Source organism: Micromys minutus (genome assembly GCF_963924665.1).
Source record: "Micromys minutus genome assembly, chromosome: 20".
Classification (NCBI taxonomy): Eukaryota; Metazoa; Chordata; class Mammalia; order Rodentia; family Muridae; genus Micromys; species Micromys minutus.
In genome coordinates, this window is record NC_137955.1 from 28,291,527 (window position 1) to 28,306,535 (window position 15,009).

The following is a 15,009-nucleotide window of genomic DNA, read 5'->3' on the forward strand; positions in this document are numbered from 1 at the left end:
TGAGCTTCTATAATTTTGTTTAAGTCATACATTTATTTCACATCCATCTACTGCCACTAAGATATGCATGTAATGACTGTTAATAAAAGGGTACAGATGTTATCTCGCTTTCTTAAAATGTATGAAGGGACCTTCTCAGTGAAAAGTCTGTTTCAGACAGTCAACAGCAGACCTTCCCAGTAACTGTGGCCTCTGCCCACTGCTGTAGCTGACATGATCAGGTGCTGTAGAATTACATGGAGATTGAATATCCTGGATCTCAGGGCTTATGTTTTATTCACGGGGGTTTCCTGTGTCAGTGACACACTGTGAGGCTGACACTCACTCGGGAAAGAGGTAGTGGGTCACGTTGGCTATCCAGATGGAATCCAAGAAGGAACCGGTGGGAAGCAGCGTCGATCTTCAGGGGCTCAGAATGCCTCTTGTGGAAACTGGGGTGTTGAAAGTTGGGGAATCACCTTTCTCGCTCCCCAGCCATTTTGGCACTGATTTTGTTTGGGGATCGTCCCTCACATAAGGCAAGAAGATGGTGGCCGCAAAGAAGATGAAAAAGTCTCTGGGGTCGATCAACTCTAGGCTCCATCTTGTTATGAAAAGTGGAAAGTACGTGCTGGGGTACAAACAGACTCTGAAGATGATCAGACAACCAAAGCAAAGTTGGTTGTCCTCACCAACAACTGCCCGGCTTTGAGGAGATCTGAAATAGAATACTACGCCATGTTGGCTAAAATTGGTGTCCATCACTACAGTGGCAATAATATTGAATTGGGGACATCGTGTGGGAAATACTACAGAGTGTGCACACGGGCTACCTTTGACCCAGGTGATTCTGATTTATTAGAAGCATGCCAGAACAGACTGGTAAGAAGTAAACAAAGTTTTCCCTCAATAAGACTTTGCCAGAGCTCCTTTTGAGAAAAGAAAAAAGGAAGTTGGGGAATCAGCAAAGGCAGATGGACTATGGTCTCATTGCCTCCTCCTCAAACTCTGAGGTAAAACATGACTGGGAAGAAAAATAGCTGATTGGCTAACTGGAAACTATCCTTCCCTGGAAGCTTATTAGAAATGCAGATTTCAGGTGCAACCCTAGGCTTCCTCTCTCCAGTCAACAAGATCCTCAGGTGACCCGGGAATGTCTTAAAGTTTGTCAGCACTGTTTCAGAGAACATTGAGCAGACAGTTTAAGATAGAGCTGCTGGGGCTGGAGAGATGATTCAGTGGTTAGAGCACTGACTGCTCTTCCAGAGGTCCTGAGTTCAATTCCCAGCAACCACGTGGTGGCTCACAACCATCTGTAATGGGACCTGATGCCCTCTTCAGGTGAGTCTGAAGACAGAGACACACTGTACTTATAAACATAAAGTCTTAAAGAAGAAGAAGCAGCTGCTGATGCATTGTGGGTAGCCTTTTCCTCTCTCAAAGCACTTTAGGTCACAGTGGTACTGGTGGCTGGCTGAGCAAACTGGGGTATGCCCTGGCTTACTGATCCTCCCTCGGTGGGACATGGGACGATTTATTCATGGTCAGACGACTGGACTTCAATGATCCCTCACCTCACTTCGCCGTTGTGGCTGACTCCACAAACACTCTTTTTTTTTTAATTGAAAATTTTAATTATTTGTAAAAAAAATCATAATAATATAGTGTTGCATGTTCTGTGTGTGTGCTTGATGCCCGAGAAGGCCAGAAACGGTGTTAACTCTTTTAGAACTGGTGTTACAGATAGTGTGAGCTTTCATGTGGGTGCTGGGGACAGAACCCCAGTCCTCCTCTACAAGACAGCCTGTGCTCTAAGCCATTGAGTAGTCTCTCTAGGTCCCTTTACATGAGCTTATAAAGAACTGGCCATCTATTCTGCAAGATGGCAGTGTGTGTGTGTGTGTGTGTGTGTGTGTGTGTGTGCACATGTACATACTGTAAGACATGTTTCCCTGTCTAGCCTCGAAGTTACAGAGATCCACCTGCCTCTGACTCCCAAGTGCAAGGATTAAAGGTGTCAGACACCATGCCTGTCCCACACAATATAATTTTTATAGTGTGTTCTGGTTGGTTTCATGTCAACTTGACACAAGACAGAGTCATCTGAAAGGAGGGAACCTCAACTGAGAAAATGCTTCTTTAACATCCAGCTGTATGGCATTTTCTTGCTTAGAGGTTGCCGGGGGAGAGCCTAGACTGTTGTGGGTGGAGCCATCCCTGGGCTGGTGGTCCTCCTCATGTAGCTCAGGCTAGCCTGGAGTTTACTATGTAACCCAGGCTGACCTCAAACTCATAATCTTGCTGCCTCAGCTTCCTAAATGTCGGTGATTAACTACATGTGCCACCAAACTCAGCTAAATTAGATACATTTTAAAAAGAAACAAGTTCATTTGTAAAGCAATATTTATATTTATGGCATTTGTCCAAAATCACATCAGAGCGTTTATTTAATATGAAGATGTAGTAATTACATTCCAACTCCCCTAGAGCTTCACAAACAAATTGAACAGTTTTCGTTTTCCTTGTCTTTTTTAAATTAAGGTTATATTAATTGAAGTGTCACAACTTGATGTATTTAATAATAAAAATTATGCCTTTATTGTTTTTGTTTTTCGCCTAATAATCTTTGTTGTGTTTAACAAAAGAGTTCTGGTCCAGAGCTGACTGGAAATAATGTATTTCACCAGTATGACCAGTGTGGTCACCGTTCTATCCCCATTGGAGCCACCAGGTGGCGCTGCAGGACCATCTGCCTGTTGCTTGCATGCTCCTTGAGAGGACCTGCTGCTGTAGAGAGGTCTCAAACCAGACACAGCACGAACTTTCCAGATTCCCTGAACGGAGCTTTCATGAGGGTGCGATCCAAAGCCAGCAAGAAATTCCCTGTATACAGTATTAACACATAGCTCATGATACTTCTCAGACACCCATAGAACACACCTCTGTTTAAACATCTACTGGAGCTACCAAAAAAAAAAAAAAAAAAAAAAAAAAAAAAGCACAGAGTCCAAATTTTCCAGTCGCAAAAAAGAGACTCTGGTTCTGGGGAGTCCAGCTGAAGAGCAGCAACAAGTGGTTTCTCAGCCTGATACCTTCATAAATCATCAAGACCTTTTCAACAGATGCTTCCTCTAAGAAAGACGTCTGCACAGACCGGGGAAAGAATGAAACCTGCTGATAGCCAAGTGTGACATCACCTCCCGTATTAAGCTTCCAGCCGGCACTTAAGAGCAGGAGTCCCATTTCCTGCCCGTATGTCTGCTCTGGCCACAGCTCAGGCTTGCGCAGACTCAGATTTCCACATTCACTGACTTCCGGTTTATTTGCTCAGGTAATCTTGTAACCAAGCTTGTGGGTTGAATATGGTAAGAACACACTCTGCCAACTGTGAGCTTAAAACAAACCCTTTCTTCCTCAACTTGCTTTTGTCAGAGTGTCTAATCTCATTAAAGGGAAAAGAAACTAAAGCACTCCACAAAATGCATTGGGGGGGGCCGACACCCAGACCTGTGTTGGCGACGTCACAGTCAGGAGCAAAGATGCTCTGCCAACCCTTCCATTTGGCTATTCTCAACGTGTGTACCTCACTGTGAACTAGTCATAAAGTGAAGCCACACATAGTAGGCACTTTGGAGCAGGAGGCTTGTGAATGTGAAATTGCTCTGGGCTACACAGAGAACCTATCTCAACAGAAAAAGTTTCTTCCTGCTGTGAACTCTGGTGGGGCGGGGATGGGGAGACTCTGCCTCTGCTCTGGTCTCTGTCTCCTGGCCACCCCCCTCACACCATGGCCCCAAACAGCACTGAAACCTACACCCACTGCTGCCCCAAAGCTGGAAAACAAGTCTCTCCAGGCCTGCGGAAGGGAGAAAAAGACCAGCAAGAAGCCAATGAACATATTGATGAGGTACAAAATGAAATAGTGAGCAAGCCAGTGACGAAACTTCCACAGTAGAACGAAAATATAACAAACTCCGCCAACCATTTTTTTTTTTAAGAAGAGGTCAGAATTGATCACCAAAATCCCAAACTTTTGAGTAACAACATTTGTCAACCATTCACAAGTGTCTGCGCCGCTGGGGAGGAAGACGGCGAGGCCGGCATTGTTTGACCAGAGCTGGTGACAGGATCTGAAGACATTAAATCAGGTTGCAGAATAGATTTTTATTATGATGAAAATCCTTACTTTGAAAATAAAGGTCTCTCCAAAGGATTTCATCTGAACGAGAGTGGTGACCCGTCTTCAACGTGCACGGAATCAAGTGGAAATCTGGAAAGGACTTGACAAAGCACTCGTCAAACACAGGAGAAAGCCGACAAGGAAGAGAGCTTCTTTACCCGGCTTACTGACCATTCTGACGAGGTTAGGAGAGGCCATCAACGGTGATATTTGGTGGTTATGGATAACGAAGAAGAGGCAGAGGATGATGATGAAGAGGAGGAAGGGCTGGAAGACATTGATGAAGAAGATGAGGATGAAGAAGGTGAAGATGAAAGGGAGGAAGAAGAGGAGGATGAAGGCAATAAAGACTAGCAGAGAATTGATGGATTCAATTTTTCTTTTATGTTTTAATTTTTCCCCAGTCCCTGGGAGCAAGTTGCATCCTTTCCTCACTGTCCCCCTGTGCTAAGTCGCCCTGTTTGTGAGCTCTCAACATCTCGGTTCTCAACTAATTCTGGGGGGAGGGGAGATATCTTGAGCAAAATACAACAGGAAAAGAATCTCCAAATTTCTGTCCTAAATTCATTTTTATCCTTTCTTGTCTCAAACTGTGGATTCAACACCATGCTCTGTGGGAAAAAAAGCCTTCTAGTTCCCTTGGCTCTGCTGGAGGCTGGAGGGTGCTGGGCCCCTGCATAGTAGGTCATAGAATTCTAGTTTTTTCTTTTCTCTGTATATTGGGCTCAGAGATTACACTGTGTCTCTATGTGAATACAGACGGTGGCATTTAACAACATGGATCTGTCTACTTTCTCTTGTTTAATAAAAAGAAAAAATAAGAAGGGGGTATAGACGGTGAGCAATGGTGGGTTTCAGGTTGGGGGCGTCAGTGGATATTTGACAACATGGTTTCTCCTTTGGCGTGTTTACTTGTTATGTTTATCAGACATCCTTACAGTTTAAGGTGACACTTTTAAAATAAACTTGTCTCCTGATGATGACTTGGGTCCTGCCACTCGCTGGGAGGGAGAATCAACAGAACCTGGAGGGCTTTATTTGGAGTTGCCATTTTCTGTTGTAACTTTATCTTTAATAATTTCCCTCCCCCACCCCCCCTCTCTCTCTCTAGTTTTTACTGGAAGGAAAAAGATGCTCATTTCATAGTTTGAAGTGCACAAGTCAATGTGTACTCGAAGTCCCTGATGCTTTTCTGTCAGAACAGGTGCTCAACAGACCTTCCAAGTTTGACCTGCATAATGACATTGTATCAAACGTCATCTCCCTAACTTCATTTTTTTTAAAAAAAAATAGGCACTTTTCAGGATTAGCTCAGCACTGTGTAGATCACCTAAAAAGGGATTTGAATCATGCCTTAATGTTTCCGTAACTGAGTGTGGGCACAGCTTGCTGTGGAGTTGTAACTTTTTATCTCAATTTGGGTTTTGGGTTTTTTGTTTTTTTTTTTTTTTTTTTTAATGGGCCTTTAGTTACCCGGATCTCATGGCAGCACATGCTCCCACTGTCACTGACCTGACGCTCTAAGGCCATCTGTGAAGGAGAGCTGCTGCTGGTGTGTCTTCATCGGAGTGTGAACTGACCAGGGCGGACTGTCAGGGTAAGCAGCCGGCGGGGTGGTCGGTAGTGTCTGTCACGGGTGTGTAGCAGAAGCTCTCGGTGGTGACTCTGAGCTGGGTGGCCGAAGAGCTGTCAGCTAGGTGTCGCTGTGCAGAGAACCGTGTTTCGGGAGCTGCCTGATGCATACGCTTCTTAACGCTGTAAAACAGAGCTAACGTCAACAGCCACTTTTTCAGAGGTGATCTACAGACAAAGTTTTCTGATGTATAAAGCTCTGCAAATGAAACGACTCCATCAATAAGCTGAGTGTAACCAAAATCTGTCTAGGTGGATAGTGTGTAATTTCTGCACAGGACTCTCTTTAGTAAACATATCACTATATACGTCAGGAGTCTTGCTCCAATAGAGGAACATAAAGATATTTTTTTGGACTGGGAAGAAAAAAGAAGAAAATGTTAGCCCAGGCTGGCTCCTACTAGAACAGTCGCTGAGGGCTGTTACTGTGTACTCGAAATCCCTGATGCTTTTCTGTCAGAACAGGTACTCAACAGACCTTCCAAATTTGACCTGCATAATGACATTGTGTCAAACGTTGTCTCCCTAACTTTATTTAAAAAAAAAAAAAAAAAAAAAAAAATAGGCAATCCATCTTGATTTGCAAGAGGGAGGCAGAAAGACTGAGAATGGCCTGGGGCTTTCGAACTCTCAGAGCCCACCTCTAGTAACACACCTCCTCCAACAAGGCCACGCCTCCTAATCCTTCCTAAACACTTCACTGCCTGGGAACAAGTATTCAGATGCATGAGCCCAAGGGGGCTATTCTCATTCAAACTACTACAGAAGGTTTTGGAAAAGTACCTCCAAACTATTTAAGTGAAAACATCAAAGCAGACGTGTGTGCATATATATATATATATTTCTGCAATTTTCTTTATTTTTAAAGATTTATTTGTTTAGGTATGTAAGTACACTGTGGCTGTCTTCAGACACACCAGAAGAGGGCATTGGATCCCATTACAGATGGTTGTGAGCCACCATGTGGTTTCTGGAGAACTGAACTCAGCACCTCTGGAAGAGCAACCAGTGCTCTTAACCACTGAGCCATCTCTCCAGCCCTACACTTTACTTTCAAACAGCAAGACAAAATATTGTAAAATTGTGAACGGAGAATGTTTCCTATAACCATTTGTTAAACCAAGCCCAAAGTAACTGAAGAAAAAAAGAAAGAAAGAAAGAAAGAAAGAAAGAAAGAAAGAAAGAAAAGAGAAAGAAAGAAAGAGAGTGAGTGAGAGAGAGAGAGAGAGAGAGAGAGAAAGGGAGGAAGGGAGGAAGGGAAGGAAGGAGGGAGGGAAGGAGGGAGGGAGGGAGGGAGGGAGGGAGGGAGGAAGGAAGGAAGGAAGGAAGGAAGGAAGGAAGGAAGGAAGTCCAAGTGGCTCATAAACTGAAGAGTAAGGGTTGGGATCTGTCTGGGTTTGGCTGTATTAATAAAGAGCTTACCTAGCATCCACGGAGCCCCAGTTTCAATCCTTAGCAGCAAATAAACTGAGTGTGATGGTGCCCCTTTATAAGCCCAGTGCACTGGAAGCAGAGGCATAAAGCACAAATTTAGGGTCCTCCCCTAGTACATAGCAAGTTCAAGACCAGACTGAACTATGTGAGAGTCTATCTCAAAAAGGAACAAAATAGTGGTGTAAATGTCACTTTTATTTCCTCAGATCAAGGGATGAGATGAAAGCTATGCCCAAGCTGTGTAAAGGCATGGAGCCCAGAGCATTTCTTTCCCTGTTCTAACTATCCTTAAGCGTAGGAATTGAAGCTTCTAGCCTCCGTATAACCCAATCTTCCAAGCTGATTCAATCCAGCTTCTCTTGGCTTCTGCCTGAGTTGCTCTACTTGGTCTCAAACTAACTTTGGCAGTTCTAATCTTCTGACTCATTCTCTTTCTCTGTTTCCTTCTGTTTTTCATCTATGTCTACCTTGTTCTCTCTGCAATTGGACTCTGTAAAAATCTGTTCTGCTCTTAAATAGCCTCTCCTTCCTGTGTTGTTCTTGTGTGAGTTTGGCATATCCTATCTTGGATACATTGTGTCAAATCTTTCCATGATCTGTCACTTTATCTGCCCCTCAATTAGACAACACTTTCAAACATGGATGCTTCCTTTTACAAACCAACGTTACCTTCATTCTTTGGAATTAAAGGTGTATACCAAGGGTATGTCTGTATTCCAGCCAGATCACATAGACCTAGAAGATCTTTGGATGTGATCCTTTGCCAGAGCAGCCGTGTTGCTGGATTAAAATTTCTCTACACACTAGAGTGAGAGGGGCCATCTGTGGTGTTACTTCCTTAGTAGAGGCAGTATTCTCACAAAACTCCCAAGGTCTCCTCAGTACAGACTAGAGAAAGCTTAGCATCCCCTTTCATTACCTGCAGTAATAGCGTAGGCCCCATTATTCCTGAAGCCACAGTTGCTGGGTTAGGTCTGGCTAAGGTGAAAGGTGAGGCCTGACAGCTGCTTCTGTGGGTAATGAGGTTCCCAGACCAAATGCTCACACTTCTTTCCAGTCATTGTCCTCACTTTAACATAGGAAGCTCAAGAAGCCCTTAACGGGTGTTTGCCCTGACAGCCAACACTGACTGACCTTGTCCCAGAACTGCTCTACAAGCATCGGGAGAGTAACATAAGTTCCTAACTCATGTCTATGTGATTGTTTTCTTCTTTCCTTACACACGTTTATTCCAATGAAGTGACTAAAACTTTAATCCTAGTTACCATGGCTATGTGGTCTACCAAGGTCATCCCATCTGGATGCAGTGTCTACTGGACAAAATTAGAGGTAACTCACTAAGCTAGTTAAGTATGACAGCATTTCCAAAAGAGAAGGAAAGTGTTCTCTTTCCAAAAAGGGATAAGCACCACCCAATCAGCTTAACAAAAACATAGAGAGGGGGAAAATGAATGTTCTCTCTCCTCTCCCTCCCCTCTTTCTCCTCCTGAAGCTGAACACAATCTTCCTTTGGCCTTGAACATGGAAACTCTAGGTTTTAGCCCTTCTGCCTTGGACCAAAGCTTTGCCATTAGCCCTAGTCCTTGGGCTTTCAACCTTGTTAACCTCATGTCTCTGCTTCTCCAACCTGCCATCCTAAGTAGGACCTTAAAGTTCAGTGATTAGGCAGGTGCTCATCCCAGCACTGGGAAGGCAGAGGCAAGTGGATCTCTGTGAGTTCAAGACCAGCCTGATCTATGTAGCAAGTTTTAAGGCCAGTCATGACTACTTAGTGAGATTCTGGTGTTTGTTTGTTTTTTAGAAAACACCTTGTAATAATGTGAGGTGCATTGCCTTACAAGTTCTCTCTTATCTCCTTTTGCCTTTCTAGAGAACCGTCACTAATGGAGAGGACTTTATAGAGACCATGAAGCAATATTAAAATATATACACCTACTGAATATATTAGGTTCAAAAGAACAGGCAAAGGGGTGGCTAAAGAAAATAAGTTGGAAATGTATTATGGTTCCTTGAGGCTCACGGGGACTAACGGTGGGCATGAGGTGGGAATGGAAGCCAGAAGAACAAATATCTAAATTCTCTCCCTTTGATTCCCCCCAGGGATCCACACTGGCCAAGGCAGAGAAAAGCTGCCAAGCAAGAAAGTGTGTTACCACATTCATCCTGGGCCCCTAGCCAGATATGAAAGATTAAGAGCGAAGCTGAAAGGGTTCCAGAAGACATCCTACACTGACCATAAAGAGCCTCTGAGTCCAGAGCCAATGGTGGAGTCACTGTCATTTGTGTAAAAGTGGAAAGAGGGGGCTAGGTCAGGGATTTAGTATATTTCTTCTTTTCCCCAGCATTATCTTCATTGATGGTTAGGCTTTTTATAGTCACAATAACACGTTGCCTGGTAACCAGCCAAACCAGACAAAAGAGACCACAGCCCTGATGCAAAAGCTCAGCCTCCTCATACACAACTGGCCAGGATGACATCTTACTAGTGCATTCAGTCTTCTGAGTCTAGTCTAAAGCAGCGGTTCACAACCTTCCTAGTGTTTCCACCCTGTAACACAGTCCTTCGTGTCATGGTGACCGACCCCCAACTATAAAAATTACTTCACTGCTACTTCATATCTGTAATTTTGCTACTGTTACGAATTGTACTGTAAATATCTGACCTATAACTTCCCAAAGGGGTGGAGACACACAGGTTAGAGACCACTGGCCTAAGGGATCAGCAAGGGTTCTCACAGGAGCTAGCTGGAGGTGGAAGTGTGGACAACCACCGTTTCTGCAGTGGTGAGGAAACAGGAGATGGGTGTAAGAACCCAGCAGAACTTCACTGGGTCAGGCGCTAATCATAGCTCTTGATGCTAAACAGCGAAAACTCGGGCAAAGGTTACTTCAGTAAAGTCCATTGCTAAAACATTTAACCCAAAGAATCCTGCCATCCTTCTGTGCCCACTACATGAACATAAGCAAATACAGGCTTAAGGTTTCGGAGTCAGACAGACGGGTGTTCAAATCCCACCCCTGCCACTTCTGCTATTTGGACCACATTGGCGATTCTCTGGAAACCTCGACTTCTTCCTAGGCAAAATGTCTAGTTTTTGTTTCTCATAGAATAATGAAAATTAGGTGGGAAAATAAATGCCCCACAGCTGCTACCCACTATGTTTCCCTACCCAGGACTCAATAAATGGGGACTCTTAAGCCACCTCAGACTCCCCACAGGGCAGTTTACAGCAAGGGAGAGGTTATACAAATGTAGCACTCAAACCTGTCTAGTTGAACTTTTCAATACTTAAAGAAATCCTAAGCCTTCTTAAACTGAGACCTCTCACACATCCCTAATTATAAATATAAGTGAGCAAACCCAGTCTTGGATGCAATTTAGATTCATTTTTAATGTGTACAAGCATCAACCTTTCTGAGGTGCTTTTCTGATGAAAGTGGCTTCTATTTCAGGTACCACTGTGATGGGCTCAAATGTGACATTGTCAAGTGTTTCTAAGAGCCTCCTCTGCCTAATAATTAATGGCTGTAGAATGAGCAAGAAGCCATTTCTCATATTCAAAAGCAGCAGAGTTCAAATGAATCTCGGTATGGGTGCCTAGAAACAAAATCCCTCTGTTGCTAAGGACTCTGAAGAAAGCCTTGGGGCTTCTGAAATTATGTTTAGTGGGTTAGTGTTTCAACTTGAACCCCAGGAGACACTTTCAAACATGAGGCATAAAAACACGCTGATGGTCTAGGGTAGCATTTCCGGACGTTACGCCAGGAAAACCCATAAGGAAAGGGACACGAAGTTTAAGCGTGTGATATAAGAAGGCAGGTATGTTCTTATTCCTCTCAGATGTCCGCCCGTGCCCCGCACTCCTCTCCATCTACATGCGGGCCACCTAATCCAAAGCCTGGTTTGCCGTCCACTCTTTCTCCCTCATTTGAACAGCCTCCACCTTTCCCTGCATCGGCTCCACTTAAGGGATCTGAGAAATGACAGTTGTGAAAATCAAGAAAAAGAAAAAAAGAACTTCCAGAATAAATCACAAAGCATAATTAAATGATCCCCAATCCTAGATTGGGACCTTTTGCTAGAGGACATTGGAAAATGGACGTTTGGAATGGTGTCTGAATAAAGGATGACTTAAGTGTTCTCTGACAGTTCTTATGCCAACGTGCATTATATGTGCACAAATAAGCTGTTGTGTTTTAAATGTGAAATTCTCCCATAGGATCCTGTGTTTGAACACTTGGTCCCCAGCTGGTGTCCTTGCTGGAATAAGTATGTCGCTGGGAGAGGACCTTAAAGCTTGTTTTTCATTTTTATTTATTATTCCATACCTGCACATTGCCTTATCATAGATATCCCACCCCCAGCTCCTCCCAAATCTGCCCCAACCCCTAACTTCATGCCTTCATTTATTTTATAACCCACCTAACCCAGGTTGTGTTGACCTAATTACTTAGGGGTGTCAAGCCATCCTTAAAAGAGCATGGTCGACTTATCAAGGGTTACATCCTTAAAGAAAACCAACTCTCCCTCTCTCAGAAACCATTAACTGGACGAACGCTAATGAGCCCCTCCCTGCTCTGTGCTGGGATGCTGCCCGGCTTGATCTCATGTAGGGAACCACAGCTGCCAAGTTCCTGAGTTCAGTGGTCCCATCCAGACCATGAGACAGCTCCACAATGATTTTCCCTAGCTCTTAGGCCTTCCCCTAACCTCCAGTGCTTACAATCTTTCTGCCTCCTCTTCCAAAGATGATCCCTGAGTCTTGGTGGAAGGGGATGTTATAAGGATGTCCTATCTATGGCAAAGCACTCCCAGACACTGTCTGTATTAATCGGCTATGAGTTTCTGCACTAACAAGTGTAGATTTATGTTAAGGTGATACATGATTGGACAGAAGAGAGATAGGCAGGGAAAGGTTGAGGAGGCGGAGACAAGATATTTCTCTCTGTGTCTCCAGCTTGGTAAGTTCGTTATTATTTCTAAGGGCTTTCGTGGGTCTTTTATCTCAAATAGAAGGGCAGTTTATATCTCTGTCTATTGGATGTAAGTTTATTGTGTTGAGGGTTTGGTGATTGAGAATTTAACATATAAACCTGTTTGATAATCTACTGGGCCTAGGAGTCATGTTTGTACTGGGTAATGGAGAAACGGAACATGTCGGAGCAGTCGTATTCACCCGGGACAAACAACAGGAGCGGTGGAATGAACCACGCCTAAGTTCTTAAAGGTGGCTTAGAGTGCCAAGTGGTGTGGGGACCGAACGTGTGTGCTCAGCTCCACACTAGAACTACGTCCATAGAGTAAGACTGCTGGGGGCTGACAACGGGATAAGCCATCCATTTAATATTAATTACAACAAACAAGTGTCTGCTCTCTAATGAGAACAGAGCTACACTAACTTATAGGTATGGAGAAACAAATTTGGAGGATACTTTGCTACTGTGACCCTTAAGCAGAATAGAGATAGTACACCTACTATGGCACCCAGCACTGGGGACTCGGAACTTCTTAGCCATTAGCTCTTGGCCAGATTTACAGGATCGGGTACATTTCCTGTGGGTTGAAGTCTATGTGCAGGTGAGGGCGGGCACAAGATAAGGCGAGGCCTGTGGCTGGGTAGTGAGAAAGAAAGGCGGGCAAAGTTCTTGAGAGGAAAGATAGAAGGGAAAAAGATAGGATGGAGAATGACCAACCCCCACGTGGCTTTAAATAGCTATGAATGTCTTATAAAGGATGGATAACTAATTATAGGGCAATTTGTCTTATCTAGGTGGGCAGTTTATATCAACTTCATTTATTGTGTGGATATTTTGCGGAGTGAGAATTTACTGATAGGTTATAAACCCTGATTGATAAATGACAAGCCTCAAGAGTTTTGATTTTGTCAGGTTACTGGGAGTTATGACAATAACCACAGAGGGTGGATGCTGGGAATGTGAGCAGAGTCTGCAGCAGAGTCACAAGAGGGCTGCACTGCTAAGGACAGAAAGTAGCAGGAGGCGGCGTGGTGTGGTACCTAGAACCATTCACCTTTTTAAAAAATATTTACCACTACAATTTCTTCCTAGGCACTGGGCCTTAACTCCAATCAGAAAGCAGTGATTATTACTGTAACATGTCACTACTGTGCCCATTATCTTGGTACACTGGTCACTACTGTAGCTCCCAGAATTCACAGTTCAAGTAAAATTGTAGACTTTCCCCCTCAACAACCTACATTACACTGTCTGGTGCTATGAAGGCTGGCCAGTGCATTCCCTAATCCTGCTACCAAATGACCAAGTTCTGATGGGCAACCTAGAGCAACAGCTTTGCCTCTTTTTTTTGGGGGGGGGGGGGGCAGATGGGAGGGTCTCTGGAACACCCTTGACAACAACTCAAAGAGAGTATCCCACAATTGGCACTGGACTTTTTGTCAACCTATATAGGAGAACTCCAATTAAACTCTTGTATATATAGATGTATTTGTATATTTAGGAAGCAATATTTCCAAATGGCTTTCTCATATATCCTTAGCATTATCCCTCCCTGCAACTCCAACTGCCCTACATTCTCCACTTAAGTGGCCTTCCCCATTGTTTAGTCAGATTACCGCTCCTGCCCCTGTGTCTTCCGTACCTACTGCCATGTCTTCCTCACCATGATGGACACTTAAACTCTAAGCCAAAAAAAATAAAATAAAAACACTTTCTCCCTTAAGTTGTTTCAGTCAGGGTATTTTATCACAGAGATAGGACAACACAAAACCAGGCTGAAAGCTAAATCCACCTTCAACAGGACGGTTAAAACTAGAACTTCCAGGACATACTAAAGTAAGTCACTGCACACAATTTCAGATGCATTCTAGGTTTTGATGGTTACAAGTACTTGGTCCGGTTTTTCTGAAACAAGATTATTGTATCCATGAGAGATTCAGAGGTAAGTTTGTTGTCAGAATCAAAGGAAGTGGTATTTGTCATTATATAATTACAGTAGTCATTCAGGAGCCCTGAGCCCTGGGAGAGGGTAACCCATAAGGAAAAGGTCACTTCCCTTTCCACCTGCAGTAAATTCCTCCCTCCCCAATACACCATTAAGTGGGCTTGGAAACCCCAACTAACAAGCAGTCTGTCTGTACATGTACCCTGGCAAAGAGGACCCTATTGCAGCTGTTTCTGTGCCCATGTACAAAAATGGAGGCCCCTATGAACAATGTGGAACCCAGTCCCATGCCAGAAAGGACACATGAACACCATAGGGCCAACAGAGGAGAGAAATGGGAGTCACCAGGAATGGGTACTTGAAACCAAGTAAAAACCTAGCTCTCCTTGTCAAGGGTCTTCTAGCTCTGTGTCTTAGTCAGGGCACAAAACATCACAGCCAAGAAGCAAGTTGGGGAGGAAAGAGTTTATTCAGCTCATACTTCACATTGCTGTTCATCACCAAAGTCAGGACCGGAACCCAAGCAGGTCAGGAAGCAGGAGCTAATGTTACTTACTGGAGGGATGTTACTGGCTTGCTCAGCCTGCTTTCTTAGCGGACCCAGGTCTACCAGCCCAGGGATGGCACCACCCACAATGGGCTGGGCCCTTCTCCCTTGATCACTAGTTGAGACAATGCCTTACAGGTGGATCTCATGGAGGCATTTCCTCAACTGAGGCTCCTTTCTCTGTGATAACTCCAGCTTGTGTCAAGTTGACACACAACCAGCCAGTGCACTCTGGGAGCCCTCTCAGTCTTAAAGTCTGTACTGTTTGCCAATACTTTTGCTCTCAATTCAGACTATACCTCTCAATTCTGTTAG

At 44.1% G+C, this 15,009-nt stretch overlaps 2 pseudogenes across 2 annotated transcripts; both read left to right on the forward strand.

Moving 5' to 3' along the window:
- Positions 1 to 526: 526 nt before the first annotated feature.
- On the forward strand, positions 527 to 872 carry LOC308433768 (large ribosomal subunit protein eL30-like; annotated as a pseudogene). The gene has a single exon. The product of its transcript is annotated as a large ribosomal subunit protein eL30-like (transcript).
- A 2,894-nt stretch (positions 873 to 3,766) lies between these two features.
- Positions 3,767 to 4,366, forward strand: LOC308433685 (protein SET-like; annotated as a pseudogene). Its single transcript has one exon. The product of its transcript is annotated as a protein SET-like (transcript).
- Positions 4,367 to 15,009: the final 10,643 nt, after the last annotated feature.